The sequence below is a fragment of the Lactuca saligna genome, chromosome 9, assembly GCF_052625555.1.
Source record: "Lactuca saligna cultivar CGN05327 chromosome 9, ASM5262555v1, whole genome shotgun sequence".
Lineage (NCBI taxonomy): Eukaryota > Viridiplantae > Streptophyta > Magnoliopsida > Asterales > Asteraceae > Lactuca > Lactuca saligna.
Genome location: NC_136425.1, coordinates 17,001,031 through 17,011,181, shown reverse-complemented (window position 1 = coordinate 17,011,181; position 10,151 = coordinate 17,001,031). Strand labels below are relative to the sequence as shown.

At 32.0% G+C, this 10,151-nt stretch overlaps 1 long non-coding RNA gene across 1 annotated transcript; it reads left to right on the top strand.

Moving 5' to 3' along the window:
- The first annotated feature begins 3,298 nt into the window (after positions 1-3,298).
- LOC145018760 (uncharacterized) lies at positions 3,299-5,007 on the top strand. Its single transcript, XR_013667150.1, has 4 exons — positions 3,299-3,849; positions 3,960-4,128; positions 4,250-4,544; positions 4,797-5,007. It is a non-coding gene; the product is annotated as an uncharacterized LOC145018760 (long non-coding RNA).
- The last annotated feature ends 5,144 nt before the right edge of the window (positions 5,008-10,151 follow it).

Sequence of the window (10,151 nt, the reverse complement as noted above, 5' to 3'; positions counted from 1 at the left end):
TTTATGTTTATAATGTATATTAAAGATATTATATTTGTAATTATTTTTAGAACATCTCAAACTGCTCTATCATTGAAGATCGGATATAATCACCAAAAAATTAAATTTATTTGTGACGTTAAAAATAAAATTCTGCATTAAGTATATATGAGAGTTGTGGATAAGAAATTTGAATAGTTTACGATATCTTGAGTGTGTGGATATAAAGAACATCCAAAATGGAGATCGTATGCAAAAGTTACATCTCTTTTAAGTTGTAAAATCCAATATTTATCTAGTTTTCCTAAAACGAATTGTGCACTACTTCGTTTGGAATAGCTACAAACCTCATAAACTGATTTTGAGCACGTTTTTTTAACTCAGATTATGGTATATTATTTTATTTGATTTTTATCGCATTTTTAACCTCGAGCAAAATCAAATTCGTAAAATCTGTCGAACTTGAATCAATTAATCACAAAATTTTAAACGTTAATTCACGGAGTTCAGTATATCGGAATTGAATTCCGTTTGAAATTTTGGAATCATCACGACGGGAACAATAAACAGGCACATCCATAAAACTTTTATAAGAATATACGATGGCACGAGGATCGATGCAACGGGTAATGACATCAATATGATGTCACTAATCATGGAGGATCTTTGATTCGTACTTAGAAATATTGATTTAATCTTACCAAAATATATACAAATATCGGGCTTTGTACATCCGACGTATCTCCACCCTCAAGATTTTATTTCCATATCTAATTCTATCTCCACCCTCAAGATTTTATTTCCATATCTAATTCTATCTCTCTCTTTCGTTACTCTATTTCTGGCGAGGAAGGAACGTTGACCGCCACCTTCACAACCCATCTCCACCCTTTATATTGCCCTTAACAACCCAACCCTCCATCTCTCCTGTGATCGGCCCAGGAACACCACCCAAACACCTTCTACTTGTTGTTGTTACCTATCGGTGACCAAAACAGTTCCCACCGGGGGGCTTTTTCCGTCGGAGGCAACTGTCGGAGAGCCAAAGCACATCCACCACCCATTTCAGCCCCATTCTGCTACCAATTGCCACCCCAACCCTTTTTTGTTATGATGATGAACCACCAGAAAAGGGTGACAATACCCCTTCGATTTTCGAGAAGCACCACTCAAATGCCCCTACTCCTTTATGATTATTAACAGTGACAAAAGGAAGGAAGCTAAGGAAGGCCGTCGGAGCAGCCTCCCTCACCACCACAGAATAACCGCTCCTTCCCTTTTTTGTGTTTGCTACCGATCGGACCAAAAAAGGGAGAACACACCAGCGACAGCCATTGCCCGGTGCCCCTAATTTCTATTTCAGTAATAATAGAAGATTATATTTGTGCTGGTCAAGACCTGTGATTACTTATTTACGTCGCACACATCGGCGTTTCTGCCGGCGACCGAGGTTGTGACAGATTGGTATCATAGCTATTGGCTATAGCGAACTGAATTTTCTTAGGAAAGCACGACTAGAGCCTAGAACTTACTCTCTTAGGTTATGTATATTCCTTAACCTATAAATATAGAGTTTTATATAAACTCGAACCCTCGAATATGAATATAACACAAGGTTTTAGGTCAAACACCTTAGCAGAGTTGGTTGTACATGGGCTAAACCAGAACTAGACGTTGACTGATCACATATGTTTAATTATGGTTAGATTGATGCAATCAAGCTTGGATTCGATTGTTGGTAGACTAAAACGCTTGAAATCCAGAATATTTAAAGAAAATCACAATTCGAATCGCTTAAGAATTCTTGAAAATTTTAGTGACCGCATACGAATAAATATCTACTTCAAATCCTCATAAAATTGTAAGTATCATAAACATAAATCATTTCCAAAGTTTTTCTCGGGATACTAATTACTCAACTATGATATCATACGAATACTTATGTTAGACATCTTGTGAATACCTTGCAAAATGCGCACATTTGTGAATCATTTCGAATTCGGCTTAGGTATTCAATCAGTCTATTTCGTTTTGTTGTGAACCATCCGAGTTATGATTGAACCATCCAAGTTCAAAAGAAGGACACAAACGCCTATCATTCGTCTTTTGTGACCATTTTTGAAGAAGAATAAAGCAGACTTAATAAAAACGTGAAACATGAAAATTATTAGGAATCTTGCCAACTTTACCAAAAAAAAAATAATAATAAAAAAAAAATAAAATAAAATAACTCGATTCAAATGACTATCAACTTCAAAACTTGAGGTAGGATCAAAACATCGAGTAAAAGTCGAGTCGCTCTATAACATCTTTTTCGTGATTTTGTACAAATACTTCATGATTTTTTTTCCCTTGTTTTAAATATAGAATTTCATCATTGATAGTACTGTAAAAGTTTGCTACATCTGATATTCATAGTAGAATCAATCTTAGAAAAACCCACGGCAATTCTACACGTTTGACATAATTTTAAAACGCGACACAATATATTATTCTTTTTTAAATTTCAAATTCATTAAATTATAATTCTTTTAATAAAATCAAAATCAAAAGCATCCCAAAGAAAACGCCATTAATAAAAAATATGTGAATTGATAAATAAGTCGTCAATAATGGTTCGAATCTCGTGACAGATGGACGGTGTTTGCCGTATAAAACAAGTGTGAAAAATGCAAAGCGGTCAAAGCGAGTTGACTTGGATTTTATTCCGGACTCCAACTAATACTTTGACCTTCGGTGGTGGTCACTCCTCATTCAAAAGCTACTCTTGAAAGAATTTGCTGTTGAGACTTGAGATCTTCTTTTCAATACTTTCAGAAATAAAAAGTTATATATATATATATATATATATATATATATATATATATATATATATATATATATATATATATATATATATATATATATATATATATAATACCTTATAATAGAAATCCAACTATTTCCATAAATAGATTCAATATAATAATAATATTTTTTAAGACGTCCAAACCATTAATCTGTTAGTACAAGTAATCATTAATAAAATAATATTAAATTTTAAGAGGTATAACCCTTATTACGCTATTTACAATGAGTTTATGCATAGAAAAATACCAAATCTTACGCGGTTAACATGAATTACGTACATATTGAATAGGCTTTGGCTTTCTTCTTCAAATTGAACTGGTCAAAGAAGAACCCGTCTTCCTCAGATTTTGCCAATTGAATCAGTCTATAGATAAACTTTATATATCATCTCTTATCTCAGTATCTATAGCCCTTCCTTGTAGAATAACCCTAGATGAGTCGCCATCTCTTCTCTCCTTGAACTCTCTCCCTCTCTATTAAATACTCTAAAATTCCTCCCATATTCAACGCAGTTACCCACCACACCTTGACCACTGAGACCATTACAGTCGCTGCTAAACACCTCTGCCTTTCTCTTCTCTTGCATATCTCCTTTAGAAACCCGAATATCGAACATCACAACACCATCAGTAAACTTTGTTGTCACATAACCTTCACTACCATCAAACAGGCCACCTTCATCATCATCGCACTTCATCTTACCACCGTTCACAACCCCCATCTCTCGACATCTAGCATATGCTACTGTTCTATTCTCTAATTATTTGATTTTGATCGATTGCACCGGTCAAGTCTAGAACGAATCTTTTTCTTCATATCTCTGCCCCATCCCCTTATATGACCAATTGACTGCAAAAAATTTCTTATCTGTGAGGTCGTAAGTGTTACGCATTTTACACACATACCTGGAGACCTAACCATCTACTACTCACAGCTGGTCGCACTCGACTCTCTAGAAACCTCAGACAACCATTTTCACAACAAGTGTCACAGTGGACCAGGATCCAACACGATTTCAAGGTTAGTGCTCTTTAAGCCATATGCACACACATATTCTCTTTTTGTGGTCATAGGTCTCCAACCATCTCTCTCTCTCTCTCTCTCTCTCTCTCTCTCTCTCTCTATTGCAGAACCAGGAGGCAAACACTATTAATTTACAAACGTTATCTAACAATACAGGTTTTTGTTAGCAATTTTTAAGTGTTCTTTTCAGTCATTTATCACATAATCGTCAATGTTTACTCTCAATTTCCGGTGTTTCCTCTCCATTTCAGGTTCTGATGTTTGTCTACATTTTGGGTAATCATTTGTATATTAAATATTCTTGTATATGTGTATCTAGAGTAAAGCTTTCTTGTTTAAGTGGTACTAAGGGTATTTGTGTCCTTTTGACATTTCTCAACTATCTGTATCAATTCAGGTATATCTTCAACTATCTGTACTGATATGGACTCCAGTTAATGAAGGAAATATCTTATTACTCTATCATTTTACTGTAGTTGTTGAATCCTTATCCATTTAATTAATGTTTGTTTTCAAGAAAAATAACAATTTTTGTTATGAATTGGGTGAAAATCACAGAAATCGAACTGTTATCATGACCTCACCACCATCGTCTACCATCTTTGTCTTCTCCCCTATCTTTGTATTCACACTCTAATTAAACCCCAACGTTGAAGCCTTCACTAACCATCTCCATCTTCACCACTATCCAGGTAAATAGTTCTATCAAATTCTCTGTTCCATGTTTTTTTTTAGTTTTACTTAATTGTCATATAATGATTTTACTCTGTGTTTCATGGATATATCGATTCTTACACTCACCTATGTTGTTTAAGATTATTTAGAGCTATTCATAAATGCCAGATTATTTGATGAGATCAGCACACACTATTTCCAACCAGTTTTAGGGTTAGTTGTTTATTTTATTCACAATTTATGAGCTTGTTTTACATAATTTTTTGCAGGAGTATATTGCCTAACACCCAATGTGCAGAATATTGGTTCAAGTTAATTCAATATATTTCAAAACTTGACTATGATTATTGTGTTTAATTCATCTTGGTTTTGTTTTTGGATTGTAAGAATTTTATTATTTTTTTAAGTTGTTTTAGTTTATCTGATTTATAGGTTTTGGATAATTTTTTCATTTGATGTCCACTCTCTCATTTTTTCGAAGCAGGACCTGTTACTTCATCTCTTCAACAGTTCAACTGATTGTGATTCTCACGATTAAAAGAAAGAGTGATTTTATTCTAGAGAATTATCTCCCCTTACAAGCTCAAGTTAAGTTTTTTTTAACCCAAATTGCACATTTGGTATTATAAATATTCTTAATATTTGAATGCAATTGCAGATTAGCTAATACCGTACTTCCATTTTATCTTATTCTTTGCATTGAAAACAACTAAATACAAGGAATAGCATCGTACTTTCATTTATATGTTTATTTTAGCATCCTACTACAATTTACTATCCTTTTTTATATTCACCATTTTCTTTGAAGAATCTACCAAACAATAGTTGCGTACTTACTATTCATTTTATTAATAGGACTATGTGCTTTGAAAATCTACATATTTGTTTTGTGTTCAGATAATATCGCTCTCATGGCTGCATCTGCATGTATTTAAATGGTTGTAGGCCTATAGCAGCAGGGTTGCTGTCCCACACATACATGCCCTTGGTTGGAGGTAATTTTCCAGTGTCATTCTCTCTCTACCCACATCACCACATCCTTGCAAGTATTTTGATACTCCAATATGGTGTAAACCATTTTTGCTGATATATTTTTTTTTACAGTTGAGTGAAAAGTATAATTTCTTTATTTTGAAAATTTCACTTCATTTTCCAGTTTTATGTTTGAAAGAATATCTGAAATGACATCAGAACGTGTTAAGTTGAAAATACCAATTGTTATGGGATTATTTAGGAAAGATAAGATGTTATGTTAAGTCATCGTTTTTTATTTAGTTTTCACCATTCCTTCTGGTGGTGTGTATGACACATGAATGAATGTTGGTATGTTACCATGGATTGTTAATTAATTGTATAGCATTCTACATGAGTTGAAGTTTGATTATTGAATCAATCGAGTAGGTTTAACTAAATCTGAATAACCATGAACTAAAATCCTGTTATTCGCTAACAAAAACATGAATAACTGCATCTAATAATCTTATACATCTTAACATTTGAATTTAATGTTTGATAATTGTTAAAAGAACCCAAATTAAAATAAATAGGACACAATTACCGAATAATGATTTTTAATTTGAATCAGCAAACTAAGAATACTATGATTTTAATCTGTCTTTAGAAAACAAAATTAGATTTACTAAAGAAAAAAAAGACCTTTACTAAGAGTTAGGGGCTGTTTGGCAGGATCTGAACTTTTAAGCTCTGAATTTTTAAGAGGTCTGAATTTCTAAGAAGGTCTGAATTTTTAAGATCTGAATTTTTAATAAGTTGTTTGGTTGGAACCTCTGAATTGCTATGCTGAATCACAAAAATGACCATTTTACCCTTTGTATTTTTTTTGTTGAATTTAATGTTTATGTTCATAAAATACAATTCTCTAATAGGAAAAGGTGAAATTAATGATTCTATAATAGAGAAATCAATAAAAATACATTGCTATTTCTTATATTTAACACCATACAAAATCCAAATTAAACACAAATCCAAAATACAACATAAATTCTTTCAAATCCATGAAAACATACAAAATACCTTGGTGTGATCAGCAAATCTATTAGAAAAAGAAAAGTGATTATGAAAAACAACAAATGTTCAAGCTAAACAAAATTATTCATACTCTTTTTCCATCATTACATGAAACATGCCCTTTGATAGCCTCTCAATTTTCTTTCCAACATTTCAACCTGCAATTGATAATTCAACAACAAAACAAATAAGCTCAATGGAAATATATACAATCATTAATGGAAGTATTTTCATCGACTTCAAAACTGAATTGATCATTATAAAACAAAAAGGGATTAGAAAAAGAAATCCCTGAAATTTAAGTCCAGTTAATTCACATTCCAAAAGTGACACCAATATCATTACAATTGAAGTACATAAATGAAACACCCACATTCAAATCCTATACACAACTCCAGAAAAAACCCCTCTAAACTCGATCAATCAACCAAAAACCCGGAGAAATCTGAAGGAAAAACGCAACTTCAGAAAAAACATCTCCAGATTTAAAAATCAAGTTTTAGGGCTTCTGATTTCAGGAAAAAAAAAACTAAATAACAACCATCTATGAATAGATAATCGATTTTTAGGGCAAGAAAGAAAAAACCTTACCTAGAATCGGTGGGAGGGTGAAGGGGCGGTGGAATCGGAGTCGCTGTCGGGGCTGTCGACGTCAGCGTCGGCGCCGGCATCGCTGGCGGGGCTGGTGTCGGCGGCGGAGGGAGACCGGCGGAAGGTTGCAGATTGGAGATGGAGCGGGAGGGAGAAGAGGTGGTGTCGTTGATGGAGTAGAGAGAAATAAAGATGGTTCCTGAAATGTTATAAGGGGCAAAAAGGAATACGCGTCTTTTTTTTTTTAATTCAGACATGGTTTCATATCTGAAAAATTAAGAGGATTTTTATAAATTAAGAGGGTTTTATTCAGATGCTACCAAACACACTGAATCTGAAAAATTAAGAGATTGCCTCTTAATTTTCCAATTAAGAGGCAAACAAACAACCCCTTAGTATATATGCTTTTGTTTTTGGTTTTTTCTTGGCATTAACCAAATTTAAATCATAGTAAACTAATTGCTGATAGAATATGATTTAAGTGTGATTTATTACAATTTTTAAAATCGTTAGATTACATTCATAAAACAAAACTGTTTTTGTGTATTATTTCATCCAATCTTTTACATGTATTTTTTTTCATGATATAATATACATATTTAAATTACCCCATTAATAACATATCATTTCCTACTTAAATTTACAATGTTATATTTAAAAACATGAATAAATGGTATTATAAACTAAGATATTTCTTTTCATATAGCCATCTTTTTAAAGTATAAACATAATTATTTACCTAGAGGTGCACGACAAGTTGGTTGTCCAATTTGTATCTATGTTATATCTTAAACCAATTTGAAACGAATTGTCGAAACTAAATATTGGTCGCTCGCAGCATTGCGCGGGTAACGGCTAATATATATATATATATATATATATATATATATATATATATATATATATATATATATATATATATATATATATATATATATATATAAGAGTGAATATACTATACAAGGTATATTAAGTTAAGTATCTTAACACATAATACCACATCCTTTTGATTATTATCATTCGGGAGAAAAAATGCAAGTTACTTAAAAAACGCTACATTTCCGTTTATTTCTTTATTTTTCTGAAAAACCAATATTTATCTCCTTTTACTTTAGACTACTTCTAGTAATTGTCGTTTTTAAAAAAAGAAATTTAACGTACGGATTTCTTTTCAACAAATTGGAAATCACAGACAACAAATAAAAGTAAAATATAAAGTAAAGAGTTCATACTAAAATACAAAAAATTAAAAGAACAATGTCGTAAAAGTAAAATAACATTACAAGATCAATCATCACTTAAGAGATAATAAAATAATTTCTACAATCATAGCAAAGAAGGCTCAAGATATTGCACCAATTACAACCTTAACTTAAAGTCAAAATTAAAAACGATTATTTGAGAATTATACGAGGGATTCATGGAAATGACTTGTTTTAAGATTTATTTTTGTTATGAATTATTAAGTGACAACTTCCTTCGAATAGTTGTAAATCACAAATTCAATACCCAAGTTGTAACTCAATTTTGATTATCAATATGTTTGTTGTTAAATTGACCAAGTGAAAAGATATCTCATCACCAACTCGGCAAATACTTTGTGTCATGCAATTCGAATTGTATAATATATGAGAATCTTGTTTATTGGAAAATTATAACTTAAATCATTGTTCACATGTTTATGTGAGGCAAGTGAAAGACTAATGAATCTAGTACATATTGATACAGACTCTTCAAATCCACTACAAGGGACGATAGCTCTATTCGTCATGATTTATTGATGTTTCAGTAAATAAGATTGTGTTTATAAGATTAAACAGAATTATGATACTTTGAAAAGATTTAGTAAGTAGCAAAACAAATAGAAGAATCTATTAGGCAGAATGATAAAAGATTCTCCAATCTAGAAAAGTAAGGAAATTGTTTTAGTATAATGTTTTATGAACATCTTAGTAATTGTGGAATTGTATCACAATTAATCTTATAAGAACATCTTAGTTTAATTGTATGACTAAGAAGAGGAATCGAACATTGTCAAAAATGGTTCGTCATAAGATGAGTCATACTTTGTTCCAAATCAAAGTTTTAGAGCAATGCTCTAGTAACTATTAATTATATCTTGAAACTAATTTCAAAACTAAGAAGGATAACAACACCTCGTAATATGTGGAGTAATAATGTTTTCTAACTCTAGCACAATTGGAATTGGAGTTGTGATGTTTTTGTTGATCAATAAACAAAAGATAAACTGATACCTATTCTATGAAGTGTTTTCTTGTAAGAAAGTCTGCACAAACTTTTGAGTATTGGTTCTAGCTCATCAAGGAATGTTTCTTGAGAAAAAACTTATATGTCAATAAGTCAGTGGGAGCCATATTGATCTTGAGAGTTTCAAGAGTCAACTGACAATGATCCTTTTAGTTATCACTAGCATAACCTGAGGTTGATAGCATATTGTGTTTATTGACACATTCTAATTTCTTTGCATTTCCAGTTGACTTGGCAACGCCTATGAGTTCTATGTTTTTCATTTAACTACAAAAGACTAAACACGTAGGTTAGTGAAGGTACCATGATTAATATGGGTGAGCTGCTTACAACATGAAAGCACTGATGGGCCTTTTGGGCTGCCATAAGGCACGAAATTTAGATTAAGTGAAGTTTAGTCTATGAAGGATAACTAAATGTGATTATGGTTTGTCCTAAATCTTTTCTTATGACTGTAGGTTGGAATTTAAAGATTCATATAGATAGGAACATATGCACCTTGAAATCTAAATGGCAAGAGGTTTTACTCTAATTCATATGAAAGCACACTGATTAATATGGGTGAGCTACTTATCACATGGAAGCACTGATGGGCCTTTTGAGCTGCAATAAGGCAAGAAATTTTGATTAAGCGAAGTTTAGTCCATGAAGGATAACTGAATGTGATTTTGGTTTGTCCTAAATATTTTCTTATGACTGTAGGTTGGAATTAAAAGATTCATATGGATAGGAACATA